This window comes from Thamnophis elegans, chromosome 1 (assembly GCF_009769535.1).
Source record: "Thamnophis elegans isolate rThaEle1 chromosome 1, rThaEle1.pri, whole genome shotgun sequence".
In the NCBI taxonomy this organism is placed as follows: domain Eukaryota; kingdom Metazoa; phylum Chordata; class Lepidosauria; order Squamata; family Colubridae; genus Thamnophis; species Thamnophis elegans.
The window spans coordinates 81583888-81603625 of record NC_045541.1 but is presented as its reverse complement, the minus strand read 5'-3'; the positions used below and the strand labels follow the sequence as shown (position 1 = coordinate 81603625).

General features: G+C 41.0%; 1 protein-coding gene across 2 annotated transcripts in view; it reads left to right on the top strand.

Moving 5' to 3' along the window:
• Window positions 1-19738, top strand: part of OSBPL5 (oxysterol binding protein like 5) — a 127134-nt gene that overhangs the window by 44362 nt on the left and 63034 nt on the right. The window contains exon 2 of one of the 2 annotated variants that reach the window (XM_032224440.1): window positions 11512-11577. The exons of the other annotated variant lie outside the window; for it this stretch is intronic. The gene's annotated coding sequence lies outside the window, so the exon portion shown is untranslated. The remainder of the gene's footprint in view (window positions 1-11511; window positions 11578-19738) is intronic. 2 annotated transcript variants of the gene reach the window in all.

Genomic DNA, 19738 nt, shown 5'->3' with positions numbered 1-19738 from the left:
TCTGCAACGATGTCCCACCTCCTCCTTGTTATGGCAAGCAGCCACATAGCGATGTCCCACCTCCTCTGGTACAGTGATCCAATGATAGGAATCACTGTGCCGTGTGTCATAGGAGGCGGGACATCGCTCCCGCGGCTGCACGGGACATCATCATCACAGCGGGACATCAGCATCATGAGGTGAGTGAAGTATTTCATTGAATACACCGCTAGTTTACTGTTTTTCTTTGAAATAAATATTCAAAAACATTATTGGTATCTATTTTTATTTTTGAAATTTACCGGTAGCTGCTGCATTTCCCACCCTAGGCTTATACTCGAGTCAATAACTTTTCCAGTTTTTTTGTGGTAAAATTAGGTGCCTCGGCTTATATTCGGGTCGGCCTATACTCGAGTATATACGGTATCTGCAGTTTATTTTATATGTCTCCCATCTCGCCATCAAGATGCCATCTACTATATAGATAAATACTATTATTCCATTATCAAAAAAGCAATTGTGAACAAATAAATTCCCTTGTTTTGCACCAATAGAATACCAAATAATTTTTTGCTCCTCTTTCCTTGGCTTCAGAAAATAACTTGGGAGACTGATAAGTTTGCAACCTTCAGAAAAATTCATGAAGGAAAAGAATACTCTTGACATATTTGGGGTTGAAGTCCTGGTGGTTTTAAAAATAAGGAATTTTGTATAAGACTCAATAAATAATATAAATAAATAATAGAAGAAGAGCTTTAAGTTTTTCTCAGAAATAGAGATGTGTCTTCATTTGCTAGGAAGTGCGTATTAACCTTCTTAAGCCTTTATGCCATATACATTCTTAGCCCATAGAAGTAGCAAGGATGGCAATCTGTATTGTGGACTGGTGGTATGTCATGATTGCATTTGAATATACACCCAAAACCTCATCTTGTACAAATTAGGGCTCTAAAAATATAGGCTGTAATTAGGCATTATCACTAGCTAGTTGTACTCCCTTAATTTGTTTCGGGACTCCAATCAGCTCTGTTTGTCTGTCATACCCAATTAGAATGAGAATGGTAGCACAGTTTAAGACTTAACATATTTTATTTTGAAATCTGTTAGTCTTAAAGGATGCTACCACACAGAAATGCTGCAGTGAGCTCAGAACAAAACAACATGATGCTTCCGAAATCCTTAAACTGAAATTCCTCGAATTGGTATGTTACTGTTGCATCTGCTGTCTGTCCATTAAAAAAGTAGATGTGTATGTCTTAGGCCAAATGGAACAAAAACGTGAGTATCATTTACAACTACCAATACTTTTGTATTGGTATTCCTTATTCATTCTTTGCTTATTTTTTGTAAATTTGTTTCTCAAGCTGTGTCTAGCCTGAACGGTACAGTATCTATGCAGACTTCTCTTTCAATTTATTTAATAAGCAAAGCATCCTCTAGCTTTTTATTCCTTGTAACTGTTGCTTGACACATACTAATCCATTCTGCATTTACATTTTGAAGTTTTTGTTTGTTTGTTAGTAATTCAGATACTTTTTCAAGACTTGTATGTGTGTCTTGTTGTTGAGAATAACTCCAAGTTAAAACAGATATTTTCATGTGATATGTAACTGTCTCCCAAACAAAGAGAATAGATAGATAAATAAGGTGTGTTAAAATATTTGCTTGGATATATTTTAATGAGAATCAAAAATTGGTGGAACAGCTTAAAAAAGGAACATACTTCATAATGTAATGCATTTGCATTAATCATAAATTAAAATGAGCTCATAGCAACAGGAGTCAATATAATTAGGTGTGGATTTTTCCATTTTGCAGGATGTTTATGCATGATTTTTGGCCTTGTTGCTGCACGTTCTCAGAAATAATACATTAGATAATACAGTCAGTGTAAAATGGGAGGCTGGAACAGCATTATTCCCTTACTATTCACTGATTTTCTTGGCAGCTAAGTAAATGGTGATCTCAACTACGCTAGGACTTAAACTATATAAATGTTTAAAATAAATAAATGAAATTTGAGGTGTAGATACTGTGATTTTTTTAAAATGCCAGTGCCAGGAAGGACAAAGTTCTTGCTGAAGAATTGGAAAAACATGACCATTAGCTTGAAGTCAGAGTTAGGTAGCTGAGGGCCCTCCAAATGCTGTGGGACTCAAGATCTTTCATCATTGGCTGTTGTAAATAACTAGTATTTGTAAGACTAAGGTTCTGTAGGCCTACTATATCCATAATAAATCATGAATTTGATAATAATTTCTTACCAGCTTTTTCTGGAAAAGGTTCTAATGCTGGGAAAGGTAGAAAGAAAGAGAAGAGGACAACTACCAGAAAGGTCATCATTAGTTACAGTGATGAGTGCACCATTAAGAGAGTTGAAAGAACAGGATAGATCATCATTGAGTACATCAGTACAACTTGATGGCACATCATTTAAAAAACAAAGCAGACTTAACCTATTCTTGTCTTGGGACATTGTCAGAAAAACGTAGTTGATTATTCTTAGCATACATAATAGGTCACAATAGTATCTACTACTTAGAAATCAATTTTTATCTCAAAAAAGTGTCAAGGGATCCAGCATTTCTTTATGAGTCCTCTATTGTGTATGAAAAGCAAAGAAAATTATTTTAAACAGCAGAGATTAAGAATTTCCACTGACAGTTGTTTTTGAGATCTTTTGTAAAAAGAAATAGATTGTACAAGCGGGATCTAACTATGACAGTGGAGATAAAAGTAATAAAGATAAAGATCCTACATCACTCTCATATTACTGACTACATGTAATATGCATATAAGTAACAGAAATCCTAAGGACTAAGGTTAAAGATATGGAAAAAGATTTGATGAAATGGTAAATAAAAATGAAAGTAGATATGATCTTAACATGTTCATTTTGTGACTTAACCACTATCATTGGAATTACTTATTTTGGTTATATAGGAAATTCAGTGTGTGTTTGATATAATAATATACTGGTTGAATAAGATAGTTACAAAAAAATAAAAATATAATTCTTATCAATGAAACAAAAATAAAATGCATTTATGAGATGGCCGTTTTATTGATGCAAGAAAACTTTCATTGGTAAGTAGCTTTGATTGTTAGTTGTTTTTGAGGAAATATAAAATAAATTATAAAACAGTGTAATGGATCAATCCATTTTCTTTTCATTGGGTTAAAATCCCAATTCAAAGTTTTCGTCCCAATTTCTCTTACTTTTATATTTCTAACATGCATGTGTTCTTGTACAAATGTGCACATAATCTCAGTGATATAATTGCAAAAATAGAACACATTCAAGGAAACACAAAATTTTAAAATGTGAAAAATTTTTAAAAAAATTAAATCAGCATTCAGCCCATATTAATTTTTATTGCCGACCCTAAACAACACTACATTATTACATGTTGAAATGAAATGTTATGATATATACTGATAATTCACATACGTGATTTAGCAAGTAGATTCATTAAAATGTTCTGGGTAACTGTTTGTGCAGACTTTCACAATCCGCTGCATTTTCAATATGTTTGGAATTACATCTTTAAGTTCATTGTGGCCATTGACTGGGATTTAAGCAATGGTGGCCTCTAAATGCCTGAAAAGTCCTAGTTATGGAAGGCTGTAAGAAAATTTGGAAGGATGTGGTTTTGCTCTTACTGTCTCATAAGCTTTTGATTTTCCAGTTGACCCATTTAAAACATTCTGAACTAATGAATAATAAATGACCATACAAATATAAAGTCACATTTCAGAAAGATTCAGGATGGTTGGCAAACAGTAGCTGACTTATAATTATTAGATGCAAGACAATTTATTGTTGGAGTAAGCATTTATTATTTTGGTTTCAGTTCACTTTTGACAGTTGATTGAATGCCTAGTTTCTTTTTTTATATGAATTGTAGTCAGTTTGGTTCTTATGTAATATCATACTTCACCCAAATATGTTGTTAAACTCTGGGCATTATACTTGTAGAATTACAGGCAAACTGGGATGGATGCAAAGAAAAGCAGTGGGAATGAACAGTGGGAATTTCAGAAAAAATACTTGTGGGTATAGATATTCTTCACTGCCTTAAAGGATACCACATTGAAGAACTTAAGGATCTGTTCTTTGTCACCTCAAAGCACAGCATACAGAATAAAGATTTTAATTTACATAAAGGCACAGACTGATTAAACAGTAAGAAAAATGTTACTGTTTGATCATGAAACCAGGTTCTGTGTGAGAGGTGCTACGTTCCACTCTGTTCAACAAGAGCCATCTCCTAGGGATGCATTAATTTGTGTCCTAGCACTGAGCAGATGGCATGCTTCACTTTAGGGCATGGACTGACATTTAGGATTAATATAATAAAGAGCAGGAATATCTAGATGTTTCCTAAAACTCCCATTGTCTTTTTCATCTGGAAGAGGCAAGCTGACCTTTCTGATTTCTTTAAAAACAAATTAGCTTCTTTCCATAGAAAGCCAGTTACAGTTTCAGGATATCCTTTCTGTGCAGATTAGCTGTGAACATTCTCAGTGAATTTCCACTTTGGTCGGTGTTTAAAAATGTTCAATACATATTCTGTAGATGCTTCTGTCAGTGAGAACATCCCCTGGATTTCTGAAGGGGATGTTCACATTATCTCATTTTTAAATTTTAAAATATAATAATGCATATGTTCTCCAGTAAAAAGAAAACACTTCTGTACAAGTGCACATAAAATGCTTCAACAACTTGACTGTCACATCTTCCCTCTCAAAATAAATAAAAACTAGTACAAATCCTTGGTAGTATATGTGTAGCATATAAAGCAGCGGGGGGATCCAATCACATAGTCCAGTGTTGGCAAACCTTTTCAGTATTGAGTGACAAAATGGGAGCATGCATGCACACATGCATGCATGCCAGAAACCAGAACAGCAACCGCCTGGTGCATATGCGCTGCTCTTTCGGTGTCCTGTGTGTACATGAGCACCGGCCACCTGGTCTTCCAGTTTCTGGCGCACATGTGTCCGTAAAGACCAGTTGCCCAATGTGCATGCACATCGGATGGCTACTTTTTAAAAGTATTAATTCTTTTTAATTCTCGAAACAAACACAACGCATAAAATCTTCCTTCTTTACATACTATAGAAAGTGTATCAGTTGGTTTTCCTGCAGCTTGGTGGGAAGGGGCTACAACAGGGTTAAGTCACAACTTGTTTGTTCCAGAGACTGAGGGAATTTTCTTAAAGTCACCATCCTTCACTATTGGCTCCCAGTTTCCTCTCAGTCTCCTGGTCCAAGCACTGGTTTTTGGCTCCTTGATATACTAATAATTACTATTTTAATTTGATAAATTGGTTACTCTAAATTGCTAAATTTTCGACTGCCGGCCATCGAGTCTGCTAGTCAGTCTCATAAGGAGGCAGGGCTCCCATTGCTTCTGGGCCAAAGGGACTTGTCCGACTCCTGGGCGTGCAGGGGTGACGAGCTCCCATTCACAGCCAAGATTGCTAGAGGCTTTAAGGCGACAAGGTAGGCAAGATGATGGAACGTGAGTTGCAAGTCACATCACCGGGATTATCCCAGATGCGCCCCAAAGCCGCCACACCTTGACAGCTTGCCGCGGCAGAGGAAATTGGGCGTGTCATTCTAGCCTCGCCGAACGCAACTCCTAAGAGTGCTTCGGAACCCTGTGTGGCAGCGCGGCCACACACCCAAAGCAAGTGGGAGCAGTACTAATAACTGACTCGCCGAGAGGCTTCCACCTCAGCGTCAACTTACCGGGTGGCCTCTATCTCCTTCACCACAAGGCGCGGTGGCCGTTTTGGAGCGACCTTGTGACGCCAACCTCCACACGGGCAAGGCCTACATTGTGATCAGTGGCAAGAGCTCTTCTGACCGGCAGCACAACCGCATATTGAGGCCGAAAAGGCTCTGGTTCGACTTCCAAACAAACCAGCCACATGAGTGAGACATGGCCTCTACAAGCACCGGGGTGGCGCAGGCCAATGAAGGGAGCAATGGGGAGGAGAGAGAGGAAGGCCAGGCCAGGTTGAGGCCTAGGGTGATAACTTCTAAGCCGTCTGCAGATCAGTGCCCCTCCAGGGCCAAAGTGAGAGATGAGCTCCGCAGACAGAAGGCCTTGGAGACGAGAGTGGCCGGGGCTGAGAAACTATCACACCATGTTTGACCCACTTCTCCAGACAGATCCAGGTCTCCGGTGAGACCCATTCCTCCCCCCTCTCCCTCTCTTCCTAGGGGGTTCAGTCCTTTGTCTCCTTCAGTCTCCTCAGCCAGACGTGGCAGGCAGGTGACCTCACCTTCTCCCCCTATTTCCCCTAGTTCATTTAGGGGTGGGGGTGGCGAGCCTTCAGATAGGGGATCCGGGGATTATTTACCTCCCTCCCTCCTAGCCCCACAAGGCCCGTCTGCTATGAGACCTTCAGAGGAGGACCTGGAGGATTTAGACCTCCTACCTGGAAAGCAAGGATTTGAATGGTAGTGTGTTAATTAGCCATCAAGCTTTAAATTTTACTTCACAACTTTTCAAACAACTTCAGATATTCACAGAGTACTTGCTGGTGGTTAATGAAAATACCACAGAATATGCATTGTAAAAATAGAGAAATCCGTCACCTCCAAGAAGTGGAACTCTCATAAACCCCTACATATACCTACATCACTTTTCTCTGATACTTGAAGGGAAGATGAACACCATACACGTAGTACTTGCTTAGCAACCACAGTTGGGACTGGCAATTTGGTTTTAATATGAAATTGTATTAAGTGAAATCAGAACTGTGCTTACAATGATACTTCAATTTCCTTTGTTTTATAAACCTATGAAGGTCATAAATGGGAGGATTGGTTACCAAGTTACTTTTTCATTACTGTGAACAGTTGCCGAACAAGGCAGTTATTAAGCAAGGACTATCTGTATATCAAATCTAATAAGGCCTCACAATTCTTTGTGGCAATCAAGTTGCTAGGGACCAAAATCTCCAGCAAAAAAAATATATTACTAGAAATTGGCAGAGACGGAAGAGTCATGGCTCTCTTCCAAAAATATATTGCTCCTTCCTCAATTAAGGCAGAATTGAAGTGACATTTGATATATTAAAAAGGAAGGTGGGATATTTTTCTACAGTGTTCCTAAGAGCAGTGCTTTGTCATCATGTATTGTTCTCAGGGTTTTGGAGTACAAAGTGTGCAGCAGCCAGTTGAGTTGCTTTTGAAAGGGTGAAACAAAATTGAATGAGTTTTAAGTCTGAGAACTTGCAGATCATGATCGAAGAAGCTGAAGCTACAGATGCCTAGATTTGGAGGGCTGAGAGTACCACATGGAACGTGTAGGCCTGCATGGCATCAAGAAAACGTGGAAGGTCTCAGGAAAAAATTAGAAAGTAGGCAGATCCCTTGAAACAACAACTCCATCTTTTTATAGTCTCTGCCCTTTTTCAAGTTGATTTCCCCACCCCCTGAAAATCACAATGTTTAATTTTAATAGGATCTTGATAGCACCAAGGAAGGCATTAGAACTAAACAAAACGCTTGCAGATTAGTACTCAGAATCTTTACAGCTGAATACTATTTCCATAATTTCCATTTTTCTTTGTATCAAATGCATTGAAAAATCTTTTAAACCAAACTCACAGGCTTTGGTGAAGAGTTAAACTTCTCTTTTCGGGGCTTGTGCATAGTGTCACTTACAAGGATAAATGATGTTTATTTTAAGGGATAGACTTGTAAAATAGTCCTTTGCCAGGGAAGAGACAAGAAAAGATGATCTGTGATTCATTATTTGCAACATTTCAGGGATACTTAAACACCAATTCATCTGGCATCACAGTGCAAAAGAGCATTTTTCTTGTTACTGAAGGGGAGCAGAGCCACTTATGAACTGTAGCAAGAGGAGACAGGCATTAATTATTGCTATGAGAAGTAGAATGGTACAATTCCAAAGGAAACAAAACAGATTTGTGCCAGAAAACCTATTTTTGTCCAGCTTACTACTTGGCATCTGTTGGTCAGATGGTGAAAGGTATAGAACAGGGCCTCGATTCAAGGGATTCCTTCAGCAAAAACCCCACACAAAAGTATCATTGGATGATGGTGGTAACTACATTTGCCACCCTCCTCTCAATGGGATTTAGTTGTGAGCATTGGCTCCAGGTTGGACTTCACTCTGGGGAACATTAAAATTTCTCAATGACAAGAAACCAAAAATTGCATACATAATAATAATACTTGGGTTCTCTCCTTTCATCTTTATTACTTCTTCTAAGCTTCCTGGGAACAGTTTTTTTCATCAAAGATTTACTTAAGTATTTTCATGTAGGTTGAATGAAGATTTTAGCTCCTGCTGGCTAACCAAGCTACAAACTCCTTGAGTAAATCGTTCCCAAAGCCCAGCTCAGTTTTCCATGTATCTCCTGTGCCTCAAATTTTAAACTGTAGTCTCTTGGCGTCTGTGATTCCACAGATTCCAAAAGAGAATATAAGCATTGGTGTTTATTTTTAGCTCAGTTAATAGTTTGAGCTTGAAAATGTTTAATCAGAAACACTTCTGGAAATCATGTTATAGGCTGTTTGGTCTACTTTATAGATGCATTATATAATAATAATGTCACTTTTTATTGTGAACACACTGGCACCCATTAAAAAATGAAAAAAAAATTATCCTAAATAAATGAATTAAAACAACATGAAAGTAGAATGCATGGACTTGTACTATATGATGGAAATTAAAATTTCATATATGTATGAAACAGGCAAAATTCACCTTTTTCCACTCAAAATTACCTTTTTTTGGATGCTTAAAGGAAAATGCTTGTACTACAGTCTTGACATCAGATCAGTGGAAACAGCTCATTCGATATTCTATTTCTTACCCATTCTCATTTCCTTGCTGATAGGAAATGGATAAACTATTTGCCAGTCCATCAGCCATGTAATATTCTTTGATAAAATTCTGCAAAGCCATTTTCTAAGAACCAAGACACATAAATCATCTATGTGGCTTTCTTAACAACCCAGGGCTGGTAAACTCATGGCTTATTTTAGGAATTAGATATAACACAATCTCTCTCTGCCACCTCTGTCTTCAATGCTTCTGAACTGCATGAAATAACTGTGCCAGTACTGGCACAAATAAATATTTAAACTCATTCCCTTAGAGTCAACTCTGGAATTTCCTTTAGCATTTTTTAACTTTGAATTGTATCTGTCTAATTCTGTAATGGAAAGGATGCTACAAACGATTAAACTAAATCCTATCCTTTTACTAATGCAGGGTGGTGCTCCAGGGTGGTGCTCCATAGTTTGACATTTGACATTTTTGAGAAATAGTGCACTGAAGCATAATCTATTTAGCTGATTTCTGTCATCCCTTTGCTAGCTCTCCTCCCCTAGTCAACACATCACTGATACAAATTAGCCATTATCCTGATGAAGTGCCTTGTAGCCAATTTTGTCTAGGCTTTTGGATATTATATATTAGAGGGATATGAGCAGGAATATGTTCCTTGATTATATATGACATTACAATCCAATGTAATATCATATATAATTGCAACATGTATATTCAACTATTTGAAAGCTCAATTGAAAAGTAAATTACACAGGTCTTTCCCCCTCCATCCTTTTATTCCCTCAGTAACAACTTGTGAGTCGATTGCACTGAAAGAGTGGCTGGTCCAAAATCATTATGTGAAATTAATGGAGCAGTAGAGATTTGAATATTATACAAACCTGTTCTGACCCCCCTCGTCCCACACCAACACACACTCCGAGCCAAAGATAAGTTACGGCATTTAATTAACAGATAGACAGGTCCTTGGCAGCAATCCAACACAGATAAGCCTTGGCAGCAATCCAACACAGATAAGCCGTGGCAGCAATACAGCCTACCAAGCTCACAATAATGTTCTCCGACATTAGTTCCTGCATTGACTTCTGCAAAAGGGTGTGTGCACAAGCAGTCTTTTTATAGTCTGGAGAGGAGCCTAATTACCACCAGCTGAGTGCAATTCCCTCCTGTACTTGCGCAACTGTTCCTGGCGCCTATTAGCTCTTCGGTGCCAGGCATCCAGGAACAACTCACTGCTGACGTCAGGAACACCCTCCCTTGTCTCCTTCCCACTGGTCCAAGGCTCAGGCGCCTCCTGGTGGCCAACTAGCCTCTCTGCACCCTGCTCGGAGTCGGAACCCTGTCCAGGGTCCTCCACATCCTCCAGAGCTGACTCATAGGGCCCCTCGCTGTCGGAGTCTGGTGGCAGCTCCAACGGCTCCTGCTGGGCCACAACACAAACCTCTGTGTCTGATTAAATCAGGAACTTTGGCAAAAGTACCTGCTTTGAATTCAGATGGATACTAAATAAATGGGATCATAATTAAAAGACTATTGAGCTAGGAATAGGATGGCAATCTATGGAACATTAGCCTGTATTTACCTAAAATTTGTAGTGAATGATACTAATTTAGATACACAATAGGATTCCTGAAGTTGAACTCTTTGATCATGACTCATTAAATAGTCTTCTCCCAAATTGGTCAATAAGATAGGCAGCCTAGGTGGTTAGTAATGGCTTAAAATTTTAATTTCCAAACAAAATCTATAACACTACTTTAGCAAAATATAATTGCAGTTTAAATTGGATCAATATTGTCCTTTTCAAAGATTGCAAGTTAATAAAAGTGTGATTTGTTCCATTTTTTGACCTTGGGAGATAGAGAAAATAATGCAACCATATCTTTATTTCAACTTACCAGATATTATTCTTATCCACTCCTACTATTTTCTTATAATGTTGAATTATTTTCTTTGTTATATTGGATGGCATACTCTCAGCCCCACTAAATGGACCAGACCAGGAAATCAATTCCACAGGAAACTGCTTTTATCAAGATTATAGTAATATTATATAATATTACACAGACAGACATTTAAAACATCTCAACGCCTTTTGCTTAGCTAATAGTTCCTACATACAGGTGGTCCTTGACCATCACTTAACAACTGTTTAACAAATTTTGAGCTCAGCTGTGGTCGTAGGTTGAGGACTACTTGTAATTTTAGGTTAGCTTCCTTCCTTTCTCTGAATAATTTTAAAAGTTAAATTGTTCCCTAGAAGCACCATTGAAATCAGTAAAAACCTAATGGATAGTTGAAATTCTCTTTTATTTCAACAGGATTTAATTATATCAACTTAATTTGAATGCTACTCATCAATTTATAAACTTTCCTGAAAAGGCATATGTATTAATGAAATATAATGAAGAATATATAATTTCGTGTTCAGTCACATAGTGACACCTCATATAGTGAAAATGTCTTTCTTACTTTGAAGACGTTCGTGTGTCAAGTCTAGTAGCACTAGTAGGAATAGACTGACTTTCACAAATATCAAGACAAAAATGTTCACATTTTTTAAGCAAAGAGTTTTAGTGGCAGTTTTAGAAATCACTTCTCATACTCTAAAACTAATAAATCACAGAACAGCAATCTGTGGGAAGAAATATTAAAGTAATTAGGGTATTTTTTTCCCCACCTACAGTACGATAACCAGAAAATCTTGCCTTCCCTCTGCCTGCTTGCTTTCTGTCAGTCATGTTCTGGCAAGGTAAGTCTCTTTTGTTATCGTTCTTGTTATTGTGAGGAAGAGAATTAGTAGGGATTAACTCTGAGGTGCTAGAAAGAAAACATTGTGATCACTCAGGTTTTCAAACATGGAACTACCATTTCTGAGCAGCCCATGTACTTCTTGTTTTAAGGATGAAGTAAAAAAAATACTCTGTATAATATACTTTCCTTTTCTTAAAGGGTGGTGCCATTTTTCTAATAGCAGTAGTTGCTTCCAATCCCTTGAGACATCTATAGCAATAGAAGTTTTTCTCTTTCAGTAAACAGATTTCATCAAAAATTGCTTTTTGCATTTGTAAGCGAACACATTGCCGGTGGACTTTTGTCATTGGGGGGGGGGGGGTAATTCTGTTTTTGTTCAAGAATGTCTCCCTTTTTTAAAGGAAAAAAAAACTGAATTTTACTGCCTAAACATTTAATGGAGAGTTTCATAATGTCATTTGTGGATTACTCTGCAAAGAAGGAGCAATGAACTTGCTTAGCACAATCTATAAACTAAGTCTATTTTATTCCAGCCCTGATTAATATATATTGTTCAGTTTTTTCCTTCAGGCACTATTTTACTCTTTATATTTTTATAGGCCTTTTATGACTTTTTATAACTCTCATAAAAAGAATAAAAATGATAGAATTACTGCCACAAAATTGAATATCAGAGCTTCTGCAAGAGCAATAACAGAACAGGAAAACTAAAGGAATATGGGTCCTGTCAGGACTATTGACAGGTTAATTTTTAGAAAATAGATTGAGAATTGCTAAAAAGATAGGCCATCCTTTCTAATTCTTTGATAAATAATTTGTAGGTACAAAAGTAATGATTTTTGGATGAAGGAACAGAGTATTTATGAAGCTGCACCTTTGTAAAACAAAAACCCTGAATGCTGTATATTCCTACATTTTTCATGCCTGCTCAGTTACGTTTACTGGTACTTCCTAAATTTTTTAAAAAGAAGTTAGTAAAACAATGGCACTTCTTTCACTAACAGTGTTGTATCTTGGCTCGCTTATAAACAATAGTGTACTGCAACACTACCGTTTTATTTGGACAAAATATGGTTTCTGCCTCAGAAACAAGGAGGTATATATAACAAAATAGAAATGTAAATGCATGACCATACAGAAGCTTGGAAACTGACAGGAGAACAAGTTAATACCAGTTTCCTAATTGAGTATCATTTTGACAGATAATACTAATTGTCTCTTTTTTATCATAATGATTTAGTTGCCAGGAGATGCAGCTTCTGTATCTCAGTCTTAGATATGAAAGATAATACACAAATATATACCCTTATGATGTCAAAATAATTAATTAAAACTTTTTATTATGTACTAGAGAGGCAGAGAGGTCACCTATATTCATTCAAGCTGTGCTTTATATTAACTTATTATTCATGTATTGCCTTCTATGTGTCATTGCACCATAATTGGGTTCATATAGTGGATTAAGCCATGTTTGCCTAAACATGTTTTATTGAATAAACTGGACACACACCTTAGGTAAAATACCACAGTTGTTGATAACATATACTGAAATAAAATCAAATTATTTTAGGGTTTATCATGTTTGAACTGAACCTCTGAGTCAACACTTTGAACTGTGGGAAGAGTTCAGGATGAGTAACTGAACACTGGCAATGTATATCAAGTATGTAAGTTCAACCAAATATATTAATTTGGGGGGAATTGCTAGATTAGTACATTTTGGAGGCTGGAGAGAGCAATGTGATTAAATTGTGTCTCACCCAAGTGAATTTCAGTAGCCTCCTTCAGGCAAGCATCTTAATTATGCCAGTTGAAATCTCTGTTGCAATGAAGGTACTTCAAGCCCTAACAGGTATTTAGCATTTTATCAGACTGATACTGTCAAGTATTGGGTTCTGCTGTTATTTGCAGTTGTGTTCATGTTTCTTTAAATAGTCGGCGAATCCATTTGCCTTTTCCCAAAGCAAAAAGAGATGTGAATAAGAGGGCTCCTGGTTCAGCTAGAAAACATGCTTTGTTTTCAGGCATAATCTAACATCTTTGCAAGAATACTGGACAAGGTCTCTATTTAATGCCTTGCTACAATGTATGTTTCTGTGATTCTTTTTGGTTAAGAGCCTTTGAAACAGATAAAATCTTTACTGATACTTACTCATTCCCTAGGGCTGAATACCTTGATCATGAAAATATTTTACTTCAACTCCCACTAATCCCAGCCATCATTACAAGTGATGAGGAATGCTGGTAATACCGTGACCCGTCAAAACCGCGGTCCACAAAAGCGCGATCGACGAAAGCGCACATTTGACGTCATCACAGCGCGATGAAAAAAATTAAAAATTGAAATAAAAATAAAATTAAAGCAAGCCGATTCACATAAAGGTAAGGGTTAGGGTTAGGGTTAGGGTTAGGGTTAGGTTAAGGGTTAGGGTTAGGTTTACAGCGTTAGGGTTACGTTTAGCGTTAGGTTAAGGGTTAGCGTTAGGTTTAGCATTAGGTTAACGGTTAGGTTTAGGGTTAGATTTAGGGTTAGGTTTAGGATTAGGTTTGGGGGGGTTAGGGTAAGGTTTTCGCTTTATTTTTACATTTTTCGATCACAGCGCGATGTTTTCGTCGCGCTGTGATGACGTCAAATGCGCGCTTTCGTCGACCGTGATTTTGTCGTCCATGGTTTTGTGGTGGAACCGGTAATACAGTAGGATCACAAATTGCCTATCACTAACTAACTAACTAACTACACACACTGTTATTGGTAAAAAAAATCTTCTCTAAAATCCTAGTAATTTGTGTATTGAGAAGCCAATAAACAATTGTGTTTTAAACCATCAATAACAGTGAATCATCGTGGCTTTCAGACTACAATGGCTATGTTCACACATTGGGTAAACATATATTTCAGTAAAGGATCCTTGTTAAGAACAGTAGGAAACCCCCCCCCCCCCCCAAAATCTATTCCCATCGATCTCTAATAACAGGGAACATTATCTTTGGTTCATGTGTGAAACTAGAACCTTACTGTTAAGTACTGCAAGATATTAATTAGGTTATCCCAGGGAGTGTTACTATGCACAAGGAGGAGTAGCCACATTTATGTCTGATTGTGTAATGAATAAGTATTCTTGGGAAATCTGACATAATTAGATCAAATAACCCTGGAACACAACTGGAAGAACAAGTTGGAGAAAGAAACAGATCCTAGACCCATTTAAATTATTGCATTACAAAAAGGATGAAAGAAAGCCAAGTAACAAATATTTATGGGGTTTTTTTTAATGTAGTACTTCTTTAACAATCATATTCTTGAAAGAAGGCTAGAGCCTCTCTGCTTTTATATGTGTAGCAATAATCTTGAAAGCCAGGAGTGGATAGGGAGGGAGGGAGAAAAGGAAGGGAAGGAAACAAGGAAGGAAACAAACTGAAACATATGAGGCTGATGTAACGGCTTTATTGGAGAGTCTGGCTTCCTCTTTTTTTTTTTATGATTTTATTAAGAATTTATATGCCGCCCTTTTCCCTGGAGGGACTCAGGGCGGCTTACAATAATGAGGGGAAGGGGGTGCAAGACAAGACTTAAAGGAAAAAAAAATCGTGAATAAAAGAAAATTATCCATAAAAACACAACATTCATTCAACATTCGGGCGGGGTGAGAGTAATCCTATCCCCAGGCCTGACGGGATAGCCAGGTCTTCAGGGCTGTGCGGAAGGCCTGGACTGTGGTGAGGGTACGGATCTCCACGGGGAGGGTGTTCCATAATGTCGGAGCTGCAACTGAGAAGGCTCTCCTCCGCGTAGTCGCCAGTCGGCACTGACTGGCGGATGGAATTCGGAGGAGGCCTACTCTGTGCGATCTGATGGGACGCAGGGAGCTAATTGGCAGGAGGCGGTCTCTCAAATAGTCAGATCCACTACCATGGAGCGCTTTATAGGTGGTAAGTAGGACCTTGAAGTGCACCCGACGATCAACAGGTAGCCAGCGCAGCTCACGGAGGATTGGTGTTATATGGGCGAACCGTGGTGCGCCCATAATCACTCGCGCGGCCGCGTTCTGAACTAGCTGAAGTCGTCGGATGCTCTTCAAGGGCAGCCCCATGTAGAGCACATTGCAGTATTCCAGCCTAGAGGTCACAAGGGCTCGAGTGACTGTTGTGAGAGCCTCCCGGTTCAGGTAGGGCCGCAACTGGCGTACCAGGCGAATCTGGGCAAATGCCCCCCTGGTCACAGCCGACAAGTGATGCTCAAAACTCAGCTGTGAATCCAGGAGGACTCCCAAGTTGCGGACCCTGTCTGAGGGGTGTAAATTTTGCCCCCCCAGCCTGATTGTTGGAACATTAGCCAAATTTTTGGGAGGAAAACACAACAGCCACTCGGTCTTTTCCGGGTTGAGTACCAGTTTGTTAGCTCTCATCCAGTCTTTAACAGCCTCAAGGCCCCGGTTCATCACGTCCACCGCTTCATTGAGTTGGCACGGGGCGGACAGATACAACTGCGTATCGTCCGCATATTGATGGTACTTAATCCCGTGCCTCCGAATAATCTCGCCCAGCGGTTTCATGTATATGTTAAATAGTAGGGGGGACAGAACCGAGCCCTGCGGCACCCCATAGGTTAGGGGCCTCGGGGACGATCTCTCCCTCCCCACCAACACCGACTGCGACCTGTCCGAGAGGTAGGAGGAGAACCACTGTAGAACAGTGCCGCCCACCCCCACCTCCCGCAGTCGTCGCAGAAGGATACCATGGTCGATGGTATCGAAAGCCGCTGAGAGGTCGAGGAGAACCAGGATGGACGCGTGGCCTCCATCTCTGGCTCTCCAGAGATCATCGGTCAATGCGACCAAAGCGGTTTCAGTGCTGTAACCGGGCCTGAAGCCAGACTGGAAGGGGTCAAGATAGTTAGCTTCCTCCAAGGTACGCTGAAGCTGTAAGGCCACCACCTTCTCAACAACCTTCCCCAGAAAGGGGAGGTTGGAGACTGGACGATAGTTGTTAAGAACTGCTGGATCCAAAGACGGTTTCTTCAGGAGGGGCCTCACCACCGCCGCCTTAAGCGCGGTGGGGAGGTGTCCCTCCCGAAGAGAGGCGGTAACAACCGCCTGGATCCAGCCTCGTGTCACCTCTCTGCTGTTGGTAGTCAGCCAAGAGGGACACGGGTCCAGTATGCAGGTGGAGGAACTCACAGCTCGCATAGCCTTGTCCACATCCCCAGAGGCAACATCCTGAAACTCAACCCAGAGATGGTCTACCAAGTTATTCCCCTGTGTCCCGGCTGGATCTGCGGGGGTGGAGTCCAGTTCCGATCGAAACCGAGCAACTTTGTCCGCCAAGAACTGACTATATTCCTCAGCCTTACCCTGCAGGGGGTTCCCCGTCTCCCTCCTATTTAGGAGGGAGCGGGTTATCCTAAACAGGGCGGCTGGGCGAGACTCGGCGGACGCTACCAAGGAGGCAATGTGTGATCTTTTGGCGGTTCTCAATGCCCAAATATACTCCTTGGTGCAAGCTGTCAACAGTGCTCGGTTCGATACGGACCTGTCGGACCTCCACTGGTGCTCTAGGCGTCTCCTCCGGCGCTTTATCTCGCGGAGCTCCTCGGTGAACCAAGGGGGTCTCCGCGAGCCGCTGACCCGGAGGGGCCGTAGTGGCGCAATTCGGTCCAGAGACTCCGATGCCGCCGAGTGCCAGGCCGCAGCAATAGTCTCCGCCGAACTGTGGGCGAGAGCGTCTGGAATGACCCCAAGCTCCGTCTGGAACCTAACAGGGTCCATCAGTCGCCTGGGGCGGAACCACCTGGTCGGTTCCTCCTCCCCACGGTGGGGGTTTGGCCTCCGGAAGTCTAACCTCAGTAGGTAGTGGTCTGACCACGACAGGGGAATGGTCTCATTTCCCCTCAGACCAAGATCATAACTCCACTGCTCCGAGAGGAATACGAGGTCGAGTGTATGTCCCGCCAAGTGGGTAGGGCCTCGAATTACCTGGGTCAGGCCCATGGCTGTCATGGAGGCCATGAACTCCTGCGCTCCGTCAGAGTGTTCGCCGAGCGAAGGCAAATTGAAGTCCCCCAGAACCATTAATCTAGGGAACTCAATTGCTAGCTCGGCTATTGACTCGAGGAGCGCAGGGAGGGCCGCTGCAACGCAGTTGGGAGGCAGGTACGTTAGCAGCAAACCCGCTTGACCCTTGAGGTCCAACTTCACTAGTAGGGACTCACACCCGGCAAGCTCCGGAGCAGGGATCCTATGAGGAACTAAAGACTCCCGGACTACAATAGCCACACCGCCACCCCTTCCCTGGGCTCTCGGCTGATGAAGCACCTGAAACCCGTCTGGGCACAGCTCTACGAGGGGGACTCCTCCCTCCGTGCCCAGCCATGTCTCAGTAATACATGCCAGGTCTGCCCCCTCGTCTACAATCAAGTCCCGGACGAGGGGAGCCTTATGAATAACAGACCTGGCATTTAGCGACAGCAGCCTGAGACCAGGGTCCTGATCGCTCACGCCATCTGACCTTGGAGTGGGACTCATAGGGCCGGAAGGAGGGATCTCTGCGATATAGCGAACCCTCCTTCCCCGGTAATGGCCAGCCCTAAAGTCCCCGCCATATCTGCCTCTCCCTGTTATGATCGCAATGCTCCGACTCTCTCCCGTGGGCATAATTCCCCCAACCACCCCAATGGCCCCCGCTTGCCCCGCCAGGTCCTCCGAATCAGGCGTACTCAGACACTCACACAAACAGTCCCCACAATATAATTAAAACATAAAAAGAATACAGCAATAATAGTACTAAAAGTGGGTCTTTCATACTAACTCATTCAATTCCACGCACTCAACATACCCGTTTAAAATTGCGCAACACAGAATTTAAAATTATGAGTTCCAGAAGAGCCAGCCTCCCTTCCTCCAGTTCCAGAGAAATCCGAGGCCAAAGTCCAAGGTCCGTATTCTGTAAATAGTTGTAGATGGAGGGGGGGCAAAGCACAGGCCCCAGGTATCATCCAGCACCAGCTTTGCAGTCTCACACCCTCCAAATCCAGATAAAGCATGGAATAATAAATAATAACGGTCCATAGGAGATAAAGCGGTAGTATGCAGGGGGGTATCTTGTCTTCCCCCTCTCCTGAAATCCTGGAACGGCCAGAGTCTAAATGTCCAAAGTCTACAAGTGACTGGAACCAGTTAGAAGGGGGAAAGGGGGGGTGCCAGCTTAGTGTCCAATTTTTAAAACGCCAAGTTCCTGTCCCTGAAACTGCCATCCTCTATCACTTCTTTCCCCAAACCAAATGCACCAGAAGTATATGTACCATGGGATATCAAAATGGTTAAAGAGATGGTCGGTTGCTCACATTAGATGTTTCAAAGTAGCAGTGGTAGCAAGTGGTGGAGAAGGGCAGTTGTTCCGGGCCAATGCCGATGGTCGCAGGCCAGGCAGTAAAGTTCGTATTAAATAAGAATAAATAGGCAGGCAAACATGGCTCCGCAGTAGCAGGGGCAGACAGGAAGAGGAATTGTCCAAGCCACAGAAGGAATAGAAAGGAGAGGCTCCACGGTGAGAGAGGTAGGCACTAAAATACAGGATAGAGGAGGGGCGGGCGTTCAGGCAAGCTATGATGATAGTGGCTAATCGCCGTTTAGTTCGCTCGCCCAAGCCACAATAATTTCCTCCTCTTTACCACGACGGTGATGGTAATAGTAGAGATGATAATAGCCATCAGCCAAACTTTATGGTTTCTATGTTATTTATCCAGTACCTGAAGGTGAAAACTTTACACGTGATGCTCCATTGCTTAGATTAGTTATTCTCTTGGTACCAACAGGTAAACTAAGAGAGGCATTCAAAGACTTGCAAAAATAATATTTACAGAGTCAAGTGGTTTAAGCTATAAATTGCCAAGTTGATTTTACAGCATTTTTATACAGCGAAATTCATAGACACAGGGTACATGACAAGATTATGGCTAAGTGGTGCATTTTCACTTGAAAATCTTTTGAAAGGCATTTTTTTTCCTTTTAATCAGGCTGCCTTCTATTATTCTAGCCAGTCTTTCTTTCTTCAATTGCCCATAGTTTTTTTAAAAAAAGATGTACCCCTAGTTCTGCTTTCATCCCTTCCTGTGTTATGCTTTCCATAGCGCTTTCAAATCCCAACTGTGTGCAAGCAGTACT